This window comes from Equus przewalskii, chromosome 19 (assembly GCF_037783145.1).
Source record: "Equus przewalskii isolate Varuska chromosome 19, EquPr2, whole genome shotgun sequence".
Lineage (NCBI taxonomy): Eukaryota > Metazoa > Chordata > Mammalia > Perissodactyla > Equidae > Equus > Equus przewalskii.
This window is the reverse complement of record NC_091849.1, coordinates 56,049,349-56,072,130: the sequence shown is the minus strand read 5'-3', so window position 1 is coordinate 56,072,130 and position 22,782 is coordinate 56,049,349.

Below are 22,782 nucleotides of genomic sequence, written 5' to 3'. Positions count from 1 at the left end.
TTATTCAAGATAATAAATGAAAGGAAATTTATGCTAAGAGCAACAGGCATTTTAACCATAATGTCGATCACTACACATGAATATATAAACAATAAGTCGAAAAGTCATGTTATTTTAAAGCACATGTAACAACTAGAAAGAAACGAAACACCTATTGTCATATTTTTAAAAAGGGGAAGGTAGGTAGTTTTCAGACAGCAAATGTGGATAGTGTCCTTAAGTCAGGTGTTCATAAATTGTGATGCACGTCAAAAGCACTGGGAAGGTTTTTAAAGCACATATGCCTGCCCCCCACTCTAGTTCTACAGCCTCAAAGTGTCTCTGCAGTGAAGTCCTAGAAGGCCCACTTGAAAATGTTCCCCAGGTGTCAGGATTCGGTCCCTAAATGCAATGTTCATGATAAGCTGTGTTGATCCACTGAGCAGAGGAGAGATTTCAGACACCATTCACTCATTGTTGGTCACTTGATGAATGCTGGTGTCTTTACAGCCACCTCTGCAGAGGGTGAGTGATATAGGACTCATGTCTATTCACAAAGCCAGAAGATTTTTCTATTGAATGAATTTTTCCTTATCTTCATATTCTGCATTTCAGATAATCTAGTTACTCCTTTGTGTTCATTCAGAGTAATCTGATCGCTCCAAAGAAGTTTAAATAGAATTCATCGATTAGAGACGCTCAGACAAATACTGATATAGTGAGGAAATAAAATAAATTGACCAAAAAATCTAACATTAAATAAATATTATCTAGGGAAATAAAAGAAAGCTTATAAAAACTGACTGAAAAACAACTAGTGACAATTTCATATTATTTCCTTTACCATCATCAACTATCAAAATGCTGATTAGTATATTTGAAGTAGTAGAATGAGTAAGTAAATTACAGTGCAATTAAGTTTTGTGTTCATTTGGATCTTCCTAGTCCAAATGGGAAATGTACGAAGAATGAGTTTTAAAAATTCTTTTATAAGGTAAAACTACAAAAAAAAGAATGGTACCCATCCCCGTTTCCATTACTCAGCTTCAAGAATGATCAAGGTTCTGCCGTTCCTGCGTTACCTATAGTCCCCTCCATACCCCACCCTTTCACTGGATTATTAGTATAATTTTATGTTATGTTTTAGGTAAAATTTAGATACATTGTACAAGTTTGGGGGTTCCAAAAACCACCCTCAGGCTCAATAATTTGCTAGAAGGAGTGCCAGCATTCACAGAGTGATTATACTCACAGTTACAATTTATTACAGGGAACCGATACATTAAAATCAGCCAAGGGAAGAGTGGGAGGAGTCCAGATGCAAAACTTCCGTTGATCTCAACGTGGGACGATAGAGTATTGCCAATTTGGAAAGATAGTCTGAGTTTCAGTGTCTAGAGATTTTATTTGGGCTCCATCAGGTAGGCATGATTGATTGATTAATTGCCCACAGGACTGAACTCCAGCCTCCACTCCCTTCCCTGAAGGTCTGGCTAATAGCAAGTGTCCTGAGGAACTCACCATGAGTCACCTTTAGCATAACCGGCAGGTGTGGTCCAAGGGGCCCACCATGAATAAGAAAACATTTCTATTATGTGGAAAATTCTAAGGGTTTAGAAGCGACCTCCCAGGAGCAAGGGACAAAGGTCAGACCTCTATGGGCAAGACCAAATTCTTTACTACACAGGCTGTAATGTACAAATCTTATCTATGCAATTTGGAAAAATAGTTAGACACCTGCATAAGCCACACACATACCAAAATAAATAAAATTCACATTTCTCCTGGAAATTTCTTTAATTTCCTTCCCATTCTACTCCATCTCCATCTTGGCTATCAGAGTTTTAGGAGGTTTTTTTTTCACATTAGATTAGCTTTGTAGAATTACATATAAATGCCATCAGAGAAATATATTTCTAGCAATGGAGGGCCTACGAAGTTGGGCAATTTCCTTTTGTAGAAAAAAAGTCAAAAACTGGACAACATTGTCAAAAACAACCATTTCAGGGCATGAAACAATGACAGTCGACAAACTGAGAAGAGTGTATTCACTTAAAACTGGTAGAGTATTAGATAAGAATGGTTGCGAGTTTCTGGCCTTCTTCCTTTCTATTCTGCTCTAACTCAGCATGCAAAGCCCCAGCTTTCTCAGAGTCATGTGGTGTCAGAGTGGGTTTGAGGCTGTCTGTGAAAACCAGCGGCTTTGCAATACTAGGTGGTTGTTTTGGTTCTAAGTGAGGGGTAAAATTTCAGCTTTACTGGATAAAAGTGGTAGATTCCAAACAGGCACAGGGAAATTAAACAAATAAGAAAAGCAGACTTACAGGCACAAAGTTTTAGTCTCAGTTTAGGCAAATGGAAGACCAAGGAAAAATTTCACAGAGAGGTGCTGGAAGTGAGAGAGACATAGAAGCTCTGACACCAGAAACCCTCCGCTAAGCCCTGGCTGACTGCTAACCTGCACCTGCAAAGAGGAGATCTGAAAGTGCCAGGAAAAAAGGGAAAGCCAACGGAGACTGCGGACCTTGCAGCATCTTTGATGCTGCATTACGCAACGCATTGTGCAACCCACACACAGCTCAAGTGGCAGAGGGTGGAAGTCTTCCAGGCTCTGCAGGTATGATCCTAGCCTCTTTCCCTATGTCCAAGTCATTGGCTGACCGGTAAACTAAACTCCACAGAGCAGACCCCTCAGGGGATATATATAAAGTGAGAGGATATACACACACACACGCACGAACACACACAAGCACGCACACACACACACACACATATGAATGATTGTATACTGTAAAGGAGATAGTCCTACAGTCAAGTCAAGGCAAGCTAACAAAAATAAAATCCCTTGGAAGAACAGCACAAAATTCAGAGACACTGTTATATCTCATTTACAATGTGCAGTTTTCAAGCAGTTGCACACAGGACTCCAAGGTCAGTGAGACACGGACAGATGGATGGATGGATGGATGAAATATAAGGTTCTATTCTTTCTAAGAAGCAAATCTACCATTTCTCTGCTTGAGGCAACATTCCCTGTGGGAAAACCTTGGTGTAATTCCTTTTGCTGACCTTTGTAATCTCCTGTAATGTATTTAACATCTCTGTGCCCTTTTCCTCATCTCTTCAAAAAATAAAACGGTAATGGCACTAAACTATCTTGTAATTTATTTGATAAGAATACTGAATCAAGCTATACAAAACACTTTATTAGCATAATGAAGCATATTAATGTTAAGTACTGTGATTAATACTTCTGATTGTGATGAGAGGGTAAATGAAAGAGCCAGGAGAAATTTACATCTCTCTAGAAAAATCCTATAGGTAAAACTCCCTAATGACTCATCTTAGTTCAGCAGAGAAAAACAGACTGCCGTTCATAACCATTATATAACAGTACCCTTAGTGTACAAAATTCCAAGTGCTAAAATATTTTAATTTTCTACTTTCTCTGTTTCAGGATTCCAGATTCAAGTGTAGGTAAGATAATTTTTAGACGAGGGATAATTTCAACAATACCACATCATTCAATCAAAATCACCTTCCTGGATTTTATAACTCCCACCATCCCTCCCCAACTCTTGCCATTCATGTATGCCAAGGCACGTATGCAACAGGTACACACACACACAGTGTTTCATTTTACTACAATGAACTTATGAAGGTGTTATTATTAACACAATACTTTTAGTGCCATTCATTGTTTCTTATAGTGGAACCACCTTAGTTGAATAGTCCATTGTAAATATCTTTTTATTTTATTTCATTTATTTGGTGAGGAACATTGGCCCTGAACTAACATCTGTTGCCAATCTTCCTCTATTCTCTATCTGGGACACCTGCCACAGCATTGCTTGATGAGGCATGTGTAGGTCTGTTCCCGGGACTTGAACCTGCAAACCCTGGGCTGCCAAAGCAGCACACATGAACTTAACCACTACGCCAGCTGGCCGGCTCCCTAAATGTTTTTTTCAGAAAATGAATTTTAAGGAAGAATTACAGATGCTATTAAAAATGATAAGAGTTTCCAATTCAAGCTTAAACACTTGGAATATGTGTTTCTTTCTTTTCCATAATGAGAATTCAATATAATGACAGAAAGTTATAATTTTATAAGTTATAAACATGACAAAAAGTGAATGAAAGAGATATTATTAGATGAGATTTCTATCAGACTTCTGGACAAAGAAAAGCTGATGTTAGAGTGTTGACTGATGAAGCAGAAGGAAATAAATCTTATGCAGAATATGCAGAAGGTGATCCATATAAAAAGGGACAATTTGTAGCAGAGGCTGATAATTTCCCCCACTATATAACCTGCCTTTCTTCCTTTCTGGTAAATAAAGCATGCTGATATCCAGTCTCTCATTCTTGGCAAGGAATATGGCTCAGCTAGAGATTACATAACTAGCTTCCTTTGTAGCTAAATACCACCATGTGGCTAACTTTATACCAGTGAGAGGTGAGCAGAATTTGATGTGCAAAACTTCTGGATCAAAATTTTGAAAATAAAGATGATTATGTTCTTTTTCCTCTTTCCCTTTTAGATTGGCAGGAAAATAGCAACAAGCAAAGGAGTTGTGTAGGTCATAGAGAACGAATTCATATGCCAAGTATAACAAAGTCAATCTGCTAGCTCGTGTCTGTGGATAACGTCATAGAGCGGAGTCGGCTGTCCGTCATGAATGACCCACAACCTCTGGTCTATGTTAGAAAGAAATTAACTTCTGTTTATTTAAAGGAGTGTATTCTGGAGTGTCTTTGTTGAAGCAGGTTAGCTTTTACCCTAACCTATAGACCAGTTTACCTGACAAAATCCCAGAGAGGCTCCTGACCACAAGAAGATGACGACAACTAAGAATGATAATGAGAAACTGGGCTGAAAGTAGAGAATTACTTTGAAACTTTTAAATAGCAAAATTGTTCCCCTCACTCCACCCTTGTGACATCCCCTCCCAGACACCCTCATCTGCAGTCTACGTCCTGGAAGGAAAAATGAAGCACGACTCTCTTTGGAAATGGAACCAATCCTTAGAGAAGAAATAAGACAGTTACGTTTAGGTCTATCCAGGGCAGGAATTAGGGTAAGTTGAGTGAGAATGTGTGTGGCCAAGGGAGGCAAGTAGAGGTTTGATCCTGTCTTTTTAGAAATATTGACATTTTTCCACCATGGATTTTTTTTGCATTAATTTTGATTTTTTTTAATTATTGCATTAAAATTATCTTAATTACTGAGTTTTTGTCACCACCCTCAATTCTGTGCCAGAAGCAAATGCCTCACTCACCCCCCTGCAGTTCCAGCCAGGGTTTTCTCAACCCGCTGTGCCTTGTTCCTCACTGAGATCTCTTCCAGTGGTAAAAGTGGCTTCCTGGCGGCTCACCCTCAGCAAATGCTGAGACTTGACAAGCTCAATACAAACGCACAAAGGTACTAATTTCCTTAATCTTTTGTTTTTAATTGTTTTCATTTTTATCAGAATGGTACAAATATCTTCAAAACCAAATACTACTAAAAGCTTTGTGTCCAAATAATATGGATATCAATATTTCTTATTCTTCAATTTTAGTTGCAATGTATTTATTTTTTTATTCAGTAATTACAGAAAATTCAGCTACCCTGGACTCTAAACCACCCTGTACTCTCTACTCTACTTCCCAATACTCCCAAAAGTTATTGTATATTTTTGTTTAAATAGTGTTTATTTTATTTTTACTTCATGAACATCTTTTAATACTGAACTGAATAATATCACAAAATTTTGTCTCTTTACCTTTTTTAACTAGTTTATTGTTTTCCTTTGTTTATCATTTATAGTTTTCTCCGTCCCTCATAAATGGTAGATGGAAGGAATATTTTTTGAGTCCTTGAATCTGAAAAATATCTTAATTCTACAGGCATATTTGAAGATGTTCTGTCAGACTATAGATTTCTTTTTTTTTTCTTTGAGGAAGATTAGCCCTGAGCTAACATCTGCTGTCAATCCTCCTCTTTTTGCTGAGGAAGACTGGCCCTGAGCTAACATCCGTGCCCATCTTCCTCTACTTTATATGTGGGACACCTACCACAGCATGGCTTGCCAAGAGGTGCCATGTCTGCACCCAGATCCAAACGAGCAAACCTCAGGTCACTGACGCAGAAAGTGCGAACTTAACTGCTGCGCCACCTGGCGGGCCCGAAAGGTTGAGTCCTTTGAGCTGGATCAGACTATAGATTTCTAGACTGAAAATTCTTTTCTTCCAGAAATTTGAAGTCATTATCTCCCAATTTTTCACCTGGAGTATCTGTTGACAGTATAAATACCATTCTTAGTATCATTTCTTTTCATATGACCCAAACTGTTTTTTGTTGGGAGCTTTGAGATTTCCTTTATTGCTAGTGTTGTAAAATTTCATGATGATGTGTCTTTGATGCATATTGTTTTTCATTATTACTCTGTATATTTCATGGACACTTTCAATTCTGAAAAATGTTCTTGTATGATTTCTTATTTTTTGGATATTTTCCTTCTCATTATTTTCTTAATTTTCTTTTCTGTATCGAACTTCTTTTTATTGATCCTTAGTTTTGATTCTTTTTATTTTTACATTCAGTATCTTTCCTTTGGGGGTGAATTTTGGGGAGACTTCTTGGAATTTGTCTTCAAACTCTTCTATTGAATATTTAACTTTTAATATTTTAAGAATTCAAATTCAAATTTCAAAATTGCATCCTTGCCCTCTTATAATTCTCATTTTGTAGTATGTCTTTCTTTTTTAAGGAAGTAGTATTTGTAATAGTATCTTTGAAATGTTCTTAGCTCTATAGGACATGTAGAAATACAAGGAATGCTTCTTGACTCATAGATGTCTCAGTTATTGTACCTTAGTTACATAGTAATTAGAGCTTTTCCTTGCGGAAAACATTTTTCCTTCTGGAATATATTGTTTTCCCCCAGAGAGAAACTTGTACTCTTTTTGGTAGGATGGGTGTGGTTCGAATAGTGATGTTTGCCTAGTGGCCCGTGTTACAGAAGAAGAAAGAAGGGCCTTGTGTGTCTCACAGTTAATGTGTGTATATATTTCCCTTATCTGTTATATTTCACCCAGTATTTCATCTTTATGCTTCTCTGTACTTGATGTCTCCAAGCAGAGAGTTCTTCAGGTTTGTTTTGCAAGGGAATAAATTTCCTGTAGGAATTGAAAAGATAAATATTTAAAGACAGTTTACTGGATAAAAAGAGATTTCTTGTTGCTTATTCTTAAGTGTGAATAGAGAATAAAGGATCAGTAGATGGTGAACGGAAGTCCACACTTTGTTCCATCATCCCCGCTGCTGACTTTCAGCACATCTATGCTCGTCGATGTAAAGTGAGATTCATGCAGACAGCAAGCAGTTGCGTCTTGCTTATTAAATCTAACAATCCGTGCCTTTCATTCAGTCGTTTAAAGCACTCATATTTAAAGTAATTATCAAATAATATCTTATTTTCCTTTGTATTAGTCCAAACAGTTCTTTTTCTTTCTAGTTTTTCTCTTTTCCTCCTTCTTTTTAATTGACTTTTTTTTTATTATTACATTTTTTCTCAAATATTGGTTTATTGGTAATACTTTTCTGCAACTTTTAGAGGTTGATCTTGGGTTCACAACATATATCTATAACTTATTGTAACCTAACTTCAAGAAAAATTTTACCATTGTACGTATAGTGTAAGAGTCTTAGAACAGAATACTTACATTTTTTTCCTTCCGTTCTTTTGCATACGTTGTCAAACATTTTATGTCTACATATGTTATAATCCCCATAATAAATTACTATTCTCATCTAAACATTCAATTACATTGTAAAGGGCTTAAAACTATAAAAAAATTTTGAGTTTTGGTATTTCACCTGTTTTTACTATATCCTGTAGTTATTTCTTCCTGAAGATTAAAATTTTCATTTGGTAGCGTATTTCTTTTGCCTGCAGACCTTTTTTTTAACATTTCTTTTAGTACAAGTCTTATGGTAACAACTTCTTACAATTTTTGTTTGCCGGAAATAAATTTGTGTTATACCTTCATTTTGAAAGATTGCTTTCCTGAATAAACACTTCTGGGTTGAAAGCCCCCCCCCCCATTGTTTTAAAGATGTTGCTTCTTTATTGTTGCTCTGCATAGTTTCTGGTGATACGTCTGCTATCATGGTTACGTTTCTTACTTTTTTCTCTGCTTTATATCAAGATTTTTCTCCTCTATTTTCATCAGATTAATGATGATCTTCCTTGGTGTGATTTTTTTGTTGTTGTATATATCCTGCTCAGAGTTCTCTAAGTTTCTTGGAACTTTGGTTTGCTATGTTTCGATAATTTTCAGAATTCTTGGCTGTAATCTCTTTATTTCTTCTGTCTATTCTCCGGAACTGCAGTTGCATCTATAGACTATTTGATGCTGTTTCCACAGCTTTTGTTGTTCTGTTCTGTTTGGTTTTTTACCTCACTTATTTTCCCATTTGTGCTTCATTTTAGGTAATTTTCAAAACAACTGGAAATGTAAAACATATCAGAGATAAAGAATTACCTAGTGTTTCCATTTGACTTTTTATAGTTTCCCATATGTTAATTTATGTTGTTCACCTTTCCAGTAGATCTCTTAACATATTAATCACACAGAATACAGCTCTTATGAGACTTATGAAAGAATATTTGAAGAATTATTTGAAGAATTATTGAAAATGTGATTTAAATATATCAGTGAGTATATAAATGAATTAAGAAATGAATGAATAAACTATACAATACTGATATTCTGAATAAAAGAAAGATAAGTAAAAATCAATAAAATGGTTTTGATTTTGCACTGATAATAATGCCAAAAATATATAAAACAGCAAAAACTAAGCACAGAAAAAGATGTTAAAGTTAGAAAATATAAATTCCTGATATGCACACGCAAGTGGGTGCGAGTGTGACTGTATGTGTGGGTGTGGGTGTGACTGTGGGTGTGGGTGTAGATGTGGAGGTGTGCGTCTCAGGTCATTTTTCGTCAAGGATATGAATTTTCTACCCATTCAAGACCTAAAGTAAATAATTTTCCTGTAGTAAGCAAAATAGGATAAGTGAGGAAAGTACACGCTTCTGGAACAAAACTACACGCTTTTGAACCAAAACTGGGTTAGAATGCTAGCTCTGCCTCTTATTAACTTTCTAAATGTGATAAAGTTATTTAAACTCTCTGATGTATAGTTTTCTCATTTGTAAAATGAAGGCAAAGTGGCTTTAGAATTGTGTTTTAAGTCAGGGAGATAACAGAGGCAAAGAACCTGACACATCGAAGCTGGTCACTATATTGTAGCTGGGTTTTTGAGGGGAGGAGGGAAGGCTGTTACAATTCGTAGGCATATTGAAAATAACGAAATTTAGACTCATGCTTTGATTTATTTTAGCCACTAATTCCTTTCGTAATCTTGAGATTCATATTTAGCTTTAATGAGTCTATTTTTGTAAAATAAAGAATATATGCATTATAGTATTACTGTGAATGTTAGAAAAATATACATAAAATGCCTAAAGTGCCTATCGGTAAACACACAAAAAATCATGGTTATTGTTTTTATTAGTAAGTACAGTTACTATTGTTATGATACGCTTCTTATGAAAATCATACGTTCGTATTCAAGAAAACTCTCTTAAAGCATTAAACCAAAATTTACATTTTTTCATTCATAAGACTTCTATCCATTTTTTAAAAAATATCCTGTTTCTAATACGCTTCCTTTTGCTCTTTGCACTAAAATTTCAACAATTTATGTTCCAGGTGGTTCATTTTACTCCTAGCTATTGTTCTCTAATGTCATCATTAATCTCAGGGCCCAAGCTTTCAGAATATTCCTACCTTCATCTATCTCAGAGCATCAAATATAGATTTGTTCTAGATCATCACAGTTCATCTCAATTAGCTTTTATTTTAGAAATGTGTCATTCATATTAGAGTTTCTTGGATGTATATGGATATGAATCAATGACATGACTATACTTTCCATTTTTCTTATTGCTTTGCGTTTACCTCCTAAGGAGACAAAAATTCACATACATCACTTACCCCTGGGACTTTGCTAGTGTCAGCTGTGTGAGAATATCAGTATTCTCAACTCTGAAGTCTTATTACACATGCTCTGAATTTCACAAATATGTGGTTGTGATAGTCTTCGAGGTTTCACGCACTTCTCTTATTTAAAAATTCCTTATTTGGGAAGATTTCCTTCTCATTTGAAAAATATTGTTGCTATTTGCCAGTTTTAAAGAGAGTAACCCTAAGAGCACCATTTTGAATTTTAGGGTGAGAGCTGTAACTGTCACATTTTGAAAAGTCTCAATAAATAATGAACTAAACAATGAAAATCATGTGACAACTGCTCTTTGGAACAAGGTAAAGACAGAGGAAAGAGTAGTTTTCAGAGAGGAGCTACAAGTGATACCCAACCTGAAGTGAGTTCACTCACAGCAAGCCAATCTCTGACACCAGGTGTGGTGGAAGAAAGTAGGAATTTTGTTTTCACACAGTGCTGAGCAAAGAGAGAGGGCAGCTAACGCTGAAATCCCAAACTCCCCAAAAAGCTAAAAGGAAGGGTTTTTATTTGGGGTTTTAGGTTGGGGGGGGAGCATATGGCCTTGATGGTCAGAGCTTTCCCACCAGCCTGTTTCTCTTTGCAAGGATGAGATGACGAATCCAAGTGCTTGTCCTTGGCTGTGTCTGTCTCCATGGAGGATAGTGGATTCTGGAGCCAGGAAGCCAGAGAGTAAGCAGGGAAAGAGTGTTTGGGTTTTAACCCCATATATGCTGGGTTTAATGTAGGGAAACTGATATCAGGGTCGGTATCACAAGTAGTTTCATGGAGCAGGAGCTACCATATTTAGTTTTGAAAAATAGCAGGCATTTTCCAGGTAGAAAAGGGGAAGGTTAATAAAAAGTAAAGGGAATAGTGTGGGTAAAAGAAAGCAGTTTTAAAGTGTGTGATGCACTTATCAAATAGTGAAATTTTAGTGGGTTAGGGTATTATGTGCCCAATTAACGTATCTGAAAAATCGAGCTACTCAATGTTCATTGAGTAAATAAATGGATTAAGGAAAAAAAAGAAGGTGGTAGGAAACAAAGAAGAAAGAAAGGAGGGCAGGGATGCAGGTTGGGCTGTGCAAGGTGTGGAAGTGAAAAAAGCTGGAGTCTCTCATGTTAAGGCACTAAAATGGAGCCAGGTGGAAATGGAGAGGAGAGGAAAGAATTCTTCCTTCAAAACAAACTCTTGAACTCATTAGATGCCTAAAATGCATCTGGAAGTCTTCTCAAGGAAGATAAGATTATAGGACAGAAACCTCATTCCTATCAGGACCATCTTCTACATTCCTAAATTTTAATGGCTTGTTTCAAATGACCCTCACCCCATGACTGCCTTGTGTCTGCAGTTTGTTAAAAGACATTCCTTCCCCTTTTTTTTATTTTGTCTTTGTTAGCAAGGGCTAGAAAACCTTCTGTCCCCCTTCAAAAGCCAGAACACAATTCAAGAGCTGCTTGTATTCCTGGACTGCAGGCCTAACAAACCCTGAATAAACTTCTTTTTGTTGAAGTCTATCAGAGTCTCCCCCATAATTGGTCGACAAAGGGAAGAAATATATTTTTTCATCTTGAGAAGAGGGAAGGAGGTTCTCACAGATACCGCAATGAGTAAACCTACAAGTGATAGGAAGGAGGTGGAGAGACAAATGGCATTATTTTTTTCTATGTTGTATTTGATGGTTAAAAAATAAATTTATAGGAAGTCTATTTCAAGGTTACAGTAAGAATGTCATCAAAACTGTGATACATTTGAAGACTTGGAAAGTAGCCTTAAGAGCCTTATTAACTCAAATCAGAGAACTCTCCTCCCAAAATTCTAGGATTACCAAGTAATTGCTTGGTAGAAGTGGAGTTTAGCATGCGGTTTCAAATTAATGGAACCAAATGGAAATATGAGCTGAGATCAGAAGCCTCCTGATTCCCTCAGCTCCCTCAGAGGAACTTTGTGTGTCTGCTCTCTGGACTTCCTGATTTTCCTCTTTCTAGTAAGTCCAAGATATCAGTTATTACATCACTTTCTAAACTGGGCCTCTCACAGTATGATGAGGATAAAATTGAGCAGAGTGTCACATAATAAATACATTTGATAAAATTTTGGAACAAAATTTCTTCAACATTTATAAATTTCACTGAGGACCAGAAATCATAACTAATTTGTAAACTCACATAGCGATGAGTAGCAGAACCTAGACTATAATCTACGACTCTCAACACAGATTCTGTCTCCTTCAATGAAAGGGATGCAATTCACTTTCTAGTAAGGTGATGTTTCCTAGGATGCAGTTCATGACAGGAAGATGGGAGAGACTCTTTCAGCCAGAAAGCTGTCATAAAGTATATGAAGAAGTTGAGTTCAGTTGGGGGAAGGGGGTATTGTGTAGAGATAAAGTGAGCAACTGAGACAGGATCCCAGTGGTCGAAAAAATATACATCTTATGTACTGGTAAAGAAGTCTTTGGACTAATCCTTAGGTTCCCACATACAAGCATAAGAACTCAGAGAAACAAGGTTGATGAAATCTGTCCCAACTTCTGGAACATAGAGATTCCAGACAGGTAGGGAATTTACCTCAAGTGAGATGGATCCAAAATACATAAAGCTTAACTTGGGACAGTAGTTCACAATGAGCATGAAGAAATAAATCTCAGTGCAATAAGAGTAGTGAACTTGGATCTGGCCCCTAGGAAACATTCTAAGTTCAGGAAGTGCCAGGCTTCTCTCTGTGAACATTAACAACAGGTATAATTACTAAGGGAATAAACATCCTACATGCTTGGAGTACCAGTAGCAGAGGCAGGAAAGAAGGTAAGAGAAAAGAGTAGGGTGGAGCTGCCCTGAGGGCAGGAGAAATAATATTGTAAGTCACTAGCATGTTCTGGGAAGGATCTGGAAGGGGTACATATTCCCAGTCTGTGATCTAAGTCACTAATCAGAGGCAGATGCAGCTGGGCTACAAGTGGAAATACCAGTCCATGGACATCACGTTAATGGACTCTTTGCTGTCATATTTAGAGATTGGGGGACTGACACAGAAAGAACATCTATACCAAACTTATTAAGTTACGGGTCTTTTCAAGATGTGTTTCAGTTTAACCATACAGACGTGAAATTTTTAAAAGTCAATATCTCAAATGTTAAGAGATTTTCCACCTTTTCTTCTTCTTCTTTTTTGGTTTTACTAATAATAAGCCATTTAAATGAATTAATAATTCACTTGACAATAAATAAATTTTTATAAAAGGAAAATTTTGAGGATGTACACGAAGGGGAGCAGAATATACCACCCCAAAATACATCTCTTTGACATAAAGAATATCTTGAGCTGGTTATTTTTAAGAAAGAGCAGATATAGGAGAAGCTCTCAAAACTGAGTAAAAGTTACCCTTTTGTAAGAGACACTTACATTTATGAGGAAACTCTTCATTTGTAAGGACATCTCCCTCTCTGTAGGAGGAATGAAATCTCTAGAAACACTTGTCAATGGAGAAGGCAATGACTTAAGTCTGCATAACAATCTTACCCTTGTTTACTATGCTTTTCCTGGTCACCTCCCATTACTGGCTTCCTTCTATATCCCCCAGCATCTTTCTTTTTGTCTTTAGCTGAGAATGGTATTTAACGTGATTACTTGGGTCATATTATGGAGCTACTCAGTTTTCCTGGGTCGCTCCCCTGTACACAGAAGGTTTACATGTTATTAAACTTCTGTTTCTCTTTCTCCTGTTAATCTGCCTTTCATCACAGAGGGGTCTCAGCCAGGAACCTAGAAGTGTAAGAGGAAAAATTATTTTTCCTCCCCTACATACAGATAGGACACAAATTCTTTTGTGAATCATGGCAGCAAATATTTAGAATTCCTTTTTATTAATTTCATTTATTAACTTAACTTAAATCTTGTTTAGTTGTAAACCTTTTTGCCAGTTATAAAAACTGTGAATAATTACAAACTTTGCGTTCAGACAGGGAAAATAAGCTCAAATCTCACCACATCACTATTTCTGTTACTGCGCAAAGGGCATGACCTGCTTGCCACAAGAAAAAAAACGATCTGTCAAGAGGCAAGACAGTAGTAGAGATAAGACTTTTATTAAGTGATGAGCTAGCTAATCAGAAGATGGGGAACTAACATCCCAAAGAGCCATCTTAAGGGGGATACAGAATCTTGAAGCAGTTATACAGGGTCAGTGGGCTATAAAGGAGGGAGTCAGGAATGCTGACCATCTGATGCTGTAGACTGGGGGATGCCACACCACACCTTTCAGTTATCATTGGTGATGGATGCCAGTATAGAATTTCTGTCCAGGGGTCAACATATTCCTAAGGAACTCAAAAGAACAAAATTATCACCTCATTGCAACTGGGAGATATATAGCTAAGGAGGGGTCATAAATCACAATGCATGCAGTTTTCTTTATGTTTCAGTTATTTTTTTTTTTTCTGCTTTATTTCCCAAACCCCCCAGTACATAGTTGTATATCTTAGTTGCAGGTCCTTCTAGTTGTGGGATGTGGGACGCCGCCTCAATGTGGCCTGACGAGCAGTGCCATGTCCACGCCCAGGATCCCAACCCTGGGCCGCCGCAGCGGAGCGCGCAAAGTTAACCACTCAGCCATGGAGCCGGCCCCTGTTTCAGTTATTTTTTATCTAGCATACGTGCAAGCCAGAGTATGTCCCTCTGGGTTAGTTACTTAGAAGTCATCCGCAGTTGCTGTATGGGCTTCCCTCCCCCAGTGTGGCTTCCCTTATGCCAACCTTGTGTTGAGCTGGTATCTTATCTACAACTGCTTGTTAAGTGAAGAAATAAGAACAATGTGCATAAATTACTGTAATTTTATTTCTTTCTCCACGGTCATATTTTCACTGCCAAAAAGAATAGATAGTCCATAGACTAGAATAGCCCTGAGAAACATACATGTAATTGTCCTAATTCTACTTCCAGGGGATGAGTTCTAAACCTCCTAAAATACGTAGTTTTGGTAATTATCTTGTGCTTTGCTTCCTATAAATTTTTGAAGTTGAACCTCTTAAATTTGAAAATATTTTTGTAAAAAATTTACAAATAGGTTAACAAAATGAGAAATGAATGAGCATTTTAACCATTTTGATTTATTTGAGCCATCTTTTTGTCCTTTTTGGGGGAGTCTAAATTTTTATTTTTATAAATATTTTTCTGTATTAAGTAATTACTTATCCCAAATGCTTTTTAATTGGCTCATATAAGATACAGTTATATATGGTAGCAAGTCAAAATTGTGTGTTCTGACACATTCTGATTAAAAGCAGAACTGGATATTTTATAATGAGAAAGAACTAAGCAGAACTTTGATTTACTAAAAATCCTTATTGAAGCCGCTATGTTATGGTTCCATCCAAAGTAATCACTCAACCTTTCTGAAATATCCAGTTCTCCATGCGAACAAAGAGAAGAAAATGGACATGTGCTCCTATTGACAAGGCTCTTCTTACCAGCAGTCACTTAAAATTGTGTTTAACAGTTTAAAATAGTATTTCTGACACCAGAACTTGAACTATGCACCTTCACACTTCCAACTATTATTCAAAATTCTTTGAATTTTTCTACAACATATATTCAAGACCCTTTAATTCACATTCACCATGCATTTTTTTCATGTATAAAATATACATGTACATACACATATGGATATATATACTCATTCTCAAAATGAATTATATTTTAACCTTGGAATAATCCCTATTAACATTGCTTGAGATTTATTTCCTTCTAAAGATCGATGTGCTTGCAAACCCCTTTTTATGTATAGATTATTAATACCTCATTTTAATCAAACTAGCAGTTACCAGACTTGTAGATTCCAAATAGTAACAAATTTACTTAAACAGAAATTACATTTATTTGAAGCTTTATTGGAAGTGAATTAATTTGATCTTAAAATTTTACTCTTCTTTTGTATTTTAAGTTGACTTTAGCTATTGGTGATATCATCTAAATTTCTTTTGACAAGGAAAGAGAAGAATATGATTAAACAAATATTCTTTGCCATCATCCATTTCTAGGACCTGTTTAATTTGAAAGGCCAGAGGATGGAATGACACGTTTTTCCTTCATTTAGTTTCCTTTATGTGATCTTGTTACATCTCCAGCTGCATGATCCAAACATCATGAAGTACGTGTGTGATAAAAGGAGGAGGAGCAGAAGAAGAAGAAAGTGGATGAGGAGGAGGTGGGGAGAGGGAAGGAAGCAGGGAGAGGAGGAACAGGATGAGGGAGAGGAGGAGGAGAGGAAGAGTGGAAGGGGAAGGAAGGAAAAGATACCAATAGGAAAAGGTATAGACTCAGTGAAATAGAGTAACAAAAAACAGAAACACCAAGAAAAACAGACAGAAAAGAAATATAAGAAGCACTCACTAATCTTTCAATACTCTTTCTCAGAATGTCTATCTCAGTTTTTCCATTCCCTCTCTGGGCATAAAGTCTTGGAACCTAGCAGTTGAAAAGGAAGACACTATTGCATTAGAGTTCAGAGCATGGGCTCTGGAGTCAGACTACCAGATAGTGATTTCAATTCTACCATGTATTAACCATGTGACCTTGAATAAACTACTTAGCCAATCCAAACCTCACTTTCATCATATGTAATATGGAGAAAGTGATGGTACCCACTTCCATCGTAATGTTAAATGGATAGCTTGTAAAATGCTTAGCAGAGCAACTAGAACAAGGTAAGTGCTCGAAGACTATGTTATTATTAATATTACAACACAGAGAAGGGATAAATATGAATCCTTGGTGTTCCAATCAAGTTACAAATTTTATGTATTAAAAACGACTTTTTTTGGCCAAAATAGGAAACAATTCCACATCTACTCTAATACATGGAGAAGTGATTAGCAAATATTATGCCCAAAAATATTTTGACCTTTCAAATTTTCCAAGAAGATAATATCAACCTCTACTGAATGGCATTACCAGCCGTTATAGCCACTGAAAGCTTCAGTCTTATTTTCAGACACTATCTTTATTTTAGAACTTTGTGAACCTACAGAAATAAGTAGTTTTAATAAACCCCAAATAAAGAGAGAAAATTGAATTTTTACGTGTAGTTTTTGGCTATATATATCAATTTAATTTTGAAGATATTTATTAGAAACACACATTTTGTTTTGGAATATTTGACATAAAATATTTTGTATAAAAATAGTTAGATACCTGAAAAAAAGTTGAGACTACTCTTGCTCTGAAATATTAAGATTCTTTCCAGAATTTACAAAACTGAATTCAAACAATTGAGTATAACTTCAAAAGAAGGACGAACATCAAATTTTCTCTCTCTCGCTCTTGCTGTTCTAACTTTACATTGCTGTTTAAATGCAGTTTGCAGAAGACCATCCAGACTGACGTCCATATTTTCTGCATCTAACCCACAACCACACTTATCCATCTCCTAAAGCTTGAAGAGGCCAATCTTCTGCCAATAATCTTTGTTCTTCTTCAAATAATAAAAAATACTGAGGCATAGGATAAGAAAGTGATAAACATGCTTAACGTCCGTTTGTTCTCCATGCATGATATTGGGCTGGAAGGCTCAGACTTGTAATTTGTTAATGACATAAAATAAAGATGACTAACTAAATGGTACTACAAAATAACACAACAGAAACACTCAATGGATCCTTCAGATGGAATTGCCTATATATTTGAGTCTATCAATTGAGATTGTATTTTGGAGTTAATTTGAAGAAGAGTTTGCAAGAATCAGTTAACAATTGGAAGAGATTTGGATGGATTTAGAGACAAAAGTTTTTGTTTTTTGCTTTGATTTGGATTTTTAAATGAGAAAATATTATGGATGTAAGCCAATGAAAGAAGAATTTAAGAAGTATGGATTTTAAATATTTTTATCTCCGGACTGAGTACTTGAGAACTCACATGCAAAATATAGCTTTGCTTGTTTCACTCATGACCTACATATTTGCCTACCTTTAAGGGTCTCCCTCACCCCCACAACATGATATGTTTTGAAACCTAGAGTGGAATTTCTAACACCCTTTTTCCTTTCCCTCACCTTTATCCCATCCTGTGCTTGAGCTCCACACACCAATATTCTCTCCATGGTAGATGTTTAGGAAAATGGTTTTCAATAAGAATGTAGGGTAGTTACTTAGCTTATGGATGCCCTTGTAGAAATGCTTTCTAACATACCTTCCTTTCACCAACACACAGACAGTCTGAGAAAAATGATCGTCCTCTGTTCACACTATGCATTTCTATGCTTTCAGCACTTTTTACATTTTGTTACAATAATTGATTTTCTCATCTACTTTTCTCCACTAGTCTATAACTTCATTGAAAGAAGTTATTGTTCCTGATTCATCTCGGAATAGTCAGCACATAGCATTTTGTGAGGTATTGTATTAAGAATTCAATCTATATTTGAAATAATGAATAAATGAATGAGTGAGTAATGACATGAGTATAAAGGGTGAAAATAATGGAAATCCACATTTCTCCCAGGAAGTATTTAGGAAGAGAATTTTTAAGTACTTCTGGAGTCTGTGATTTTTGTACAGACAAAAATAGACTAATTTATGGTTCACTCTTACCTCTTAAGATTTTTCCTGCCTTCACAAAATCTCTTGGAACATACCATATATTACGGCTTAGAAAAGTCTAATGGAAGAGTTCCAATAATTGGATTGTTTAGAAAAATGGTGAATAAGTAGATTTCCTTACCAATAGTTCTTGTTAAGATAAATGCATTGTTATATTTTTTGTTGTTTCAGTCTTTTCAGGTTACTTTCTCATCATCATACACAATATAGGACCAGTTTAATCAATGATGTGTTTTTAAGGTTTAAGTCAATTGAGAAGTGTAAGAAAATCAATTTGTAAATTTATAATTCATGACAGGCTAGAACACTGTTCTTGTTTATAGCTATTTCTTTATGATGTTAACTAACTGGTACTATCAGAGTGCATGTAACAATTATTTTTGGTTTCTGTCTGCTGATTCCAATAAAATTGAAATTGAACACAGTGAAGTTTCACTATTTGCTTGTCAAAACACAGCATAATGTTATTAAGTAAGCGAAGGTTAATTATGCATTATTTTAAATCAAACACTGAGAGTGGCTAGAATTTAGTTCGTAGACATAGCCATGAATATGGTTGATACTAAAGCACTAAATCATCAGGTAAATTTCTAAAGCCTTGTTTCTTGGGTATTTTTAGGAGATTTCAGAAAAAATAAGAACAGTTGTGAGATGTTCAACATACAAGCAACTTTTGAACTCAACACATGTTGAAATTTTCTGATTTATTTAGGCATTATAAATCATAATAGAAAACCATGAATCAGTGTTGAAATTAGCCTTATCAAATAGTCGATCAAAATCTTTGAGGGAATAACCAATTCTCAGTTAGTTTACTCTTTTCACATTTGCTGTAATAAATGATAACACCTTGTAAAAGATATATTTGATTTAGCGTTTTTATATATCTCCTAGAAATTTTTACAGCTAAAAGTAATGATCATATATTTTCTTAGTTCATAATCACTGGGTTGAAAGGATTGCTGAAAGTAGAGTTTCCAGATGAAATAGAAGACACTCATTTAAATTTAATTCTCAGATGAACAATGAGTGATTTTTTAAGGATAAGTATGTACATGATATTTGAGACATTCATTGGTCATTTACCTGAAATCCAAATTTAAATGGGAATCTTCTATTTTTAATTGCTAAATCTGGCAAGACCAACTATAAGAGTTCTCTTAGAGTGGATTATAATTAAAATAAGTAGATATTTACTAGATATTTTACTCCCTTTAGAGAGTCATACTCTCTTAAAACTAGTTGTGCTCTCGTAAAACTAATCATACTCTCTTAAAACCATGAGCATCAAGCACCATAATACTTTTACTGATGCCTAAAATTCAGTGCGTGAGAAGCGTCCTATGGCCTTCACAATATTTGGAAATTCTTGAGTCTTACTATTAGGCAGGAGGAGAAGAGAAAGAAATGAATTGATGGTTAGGGTTATGTAGAGATAGTACAGTTTGTTTTGCTGTGATGCAGCAATTTAATGGAGTATGTTGGAAAAGTCTACCAAAATGCCAAAGCTAGAACACCCTTAGTATAGTAAAGAAACTAACTTGCCCCAAAAGAGTTCTGGCTTTTGTCCTTGTCTTCTGGGAGATAACCTCTAAGCTCTTAGGATGTTGTGCCTGATAGGAGTGTCTTTGTTTTCCTGGGGGTCTAGGGCCAGTCAGATAGTAACAATGTAATTTAGGGTGGGGACTTTGAGGCAGGTCAACAATGTCATGTAGGGTGGGGGTTTTGTGTCATGAAGTGTCTGCTCAACCTCTTCAGGGGCTGGAGACTGAAGTAAGCCACGTTGGGAGCCAACCAGGCTAATGTGATGGAACACCAATAAAAACTCTGGACACTAAGACTCTGGTGAGCTTCTCTAGCTGGAAGTACTCCATGCGTGTTGTCACACATTGTTTCTAACAGGCATTACCACTGTCTATGACTCCACGGAGAAAGGACACCTGAAAACCCCATGTCTGGAAGCTTTCTGGACTCTACCTTATGCATTTTTTCCCTTAAGTAACTTTAATCTGTATCCTTTCCCTGTAATATACTGTAACCATGAGTATAATGTATTTCAGTGAGTTTTGTGAGTCCTTCCAGAAAAATATCAAAACTGAGGGTGGTTTTGAGAATGCCCCTGGAATCTGTAATTAAGGATGGTCTTACGTGGTCTATATCCCCCATCTTCACAGTTTGCTAACTCTCACACCCCTCAATTCTGTTTTACCTCTAAAGTTAGATCGATTAGATTAGTCAAAAACCTTTCAAAAATAAGTTAAAAACCAGGGGCCGGCCCGGTGGCGCAGCGGTTAAGTTCGCACGTTCCGCTTCTCGGCGGCCCGGGGTTCGCTGGTTCAGATCCGGGGTGCGGACATGGCACTGCTTGGCAGCCATGCTGTGGTAGGCGTCCCACGTATAAACTAGAGGAAGATGGGCACGGATGTTAGCTCAGAGCCAGGCTTCCTCAGCAAAAAGAGGAGGACTGGCAGTAGTTAGCTGAGGGCTAATCTTCCTCCAAAAAAAAAAAAAAAATAAGTTAAAAACCAAAAGGAAGTGAACTAATTTTACACTAGTTATCTATTGCTGCACAACAAATCAGCTCAAAATTTTGTAGCTTAAAACATTTTATTGTCTCTCACAGTTTTGTGGGTTGGTTGAGCTCAGCTAGGAATCTCTCTCTCTCCATGAGAGTAGCTTGGGCTTACTTTCAGCATGGTGGGCTCAAGTTAGTCAGACTACTGACAATGGTTGACATCTCCCCAAGCAAGTGTTCTAAGACCTCAGCAGATGCTGCAAGGCTTCTTATGACATTGCATTGAGAGCCACACAGCATCAATTCTTCTGCATTGATTTTGGTGAAAATTTAGTCATATTGCCAATTCTAGTTAAATGGGAATCCTCTGCACAGGAGTATAAATACTAGAAGGCGTCATTCACTGGGTGCCTGTTTTTGAGACCATAATAAAATATTCGATGTGATATCAAGAAAATGTGTTCACCTGTAATTAATAAAATGTCAAATTATGTTTTAAATGATGTTAAAATAAAGATATTTTTTCAAAAACAAAAACTGAGAGAATATATAACGGCAGATCCTCAGAAAAAGAAATTTAAAATAAATACTTTGGCCAGAAAGAAAGTAATCGCAGGTGACAGTGCTGTGATATCAGTAAGAAAGATGAGCAAAAGATTGATAAGTTTGTTGTGGAATCAAACAAGCATTAAGACCATGATAACGTCTTACAGTATGATTCAAACAACAAAACAAACAAGATAGATATAAATACTGGAAAATATTAGTATGTGATTTGGGACAGGGTACTTAGAATTAAACTATGCCAAGCTGATTATACTTTTCTAGAGAAGAGAAAGATATTTAATATTAGATATCAACAGATATGCTTATTTAGGGTCTAATCAATAAAGAATAGTCAGAGGAGCATTTTCAAATAAGTGGAGGAAGAGAAACAGAATGTGAAAATCTAATCAATTGATCTCAAAGTGTCAAGAAAAGGAAGAAGAGAGATCCAAATAGAAAGCATGAGACAGAATTAGACTATATTTAAAGGACTAAGTATTCCAGCTAAAAGCAAAGATTTTCAGCCCACCTATATGCTATTTAAAAAGATACACACAAAACATAAATGTACTAAAATATTAACATTAAAAACATTCGAAATTTTAATAGCTAAATACCAACCAAAAAAAATTGTGTAGCTACAATATACCAAAATGACAGACTTTAAACTAAAATCATTATTAGAGATAAAGTGACCACCAAATATTTTTTTTAAAAATTTCAATTTAGCAGAAAGTTATAACAAATCAAAACATGTATGACTCATTAACATAGCATGCTATTATGTATCACCTAAAGAAAAAATTGATAGAATTATGGGGAGTGATAGCTAACTGACCGACACAGTGTGAGACTAACATCCTTTCTCGGTGAGGGGCAGATGAAATGAAGAAAAATTAGTAAGAACTTAGAATTTTACAACACAATAAAAGCTTGATCTAATGAACATAATGTAAAATTCCAGTCAAGAAGTTTTTTTCACAAAGCATTTTCAAGAGCATACAAAACATTAAGGAAACGAATTTTTTTAAATTACAAAATATGACTATTTAAAATAAGTATAAAAGACAATATTTAGCCAGAATTCA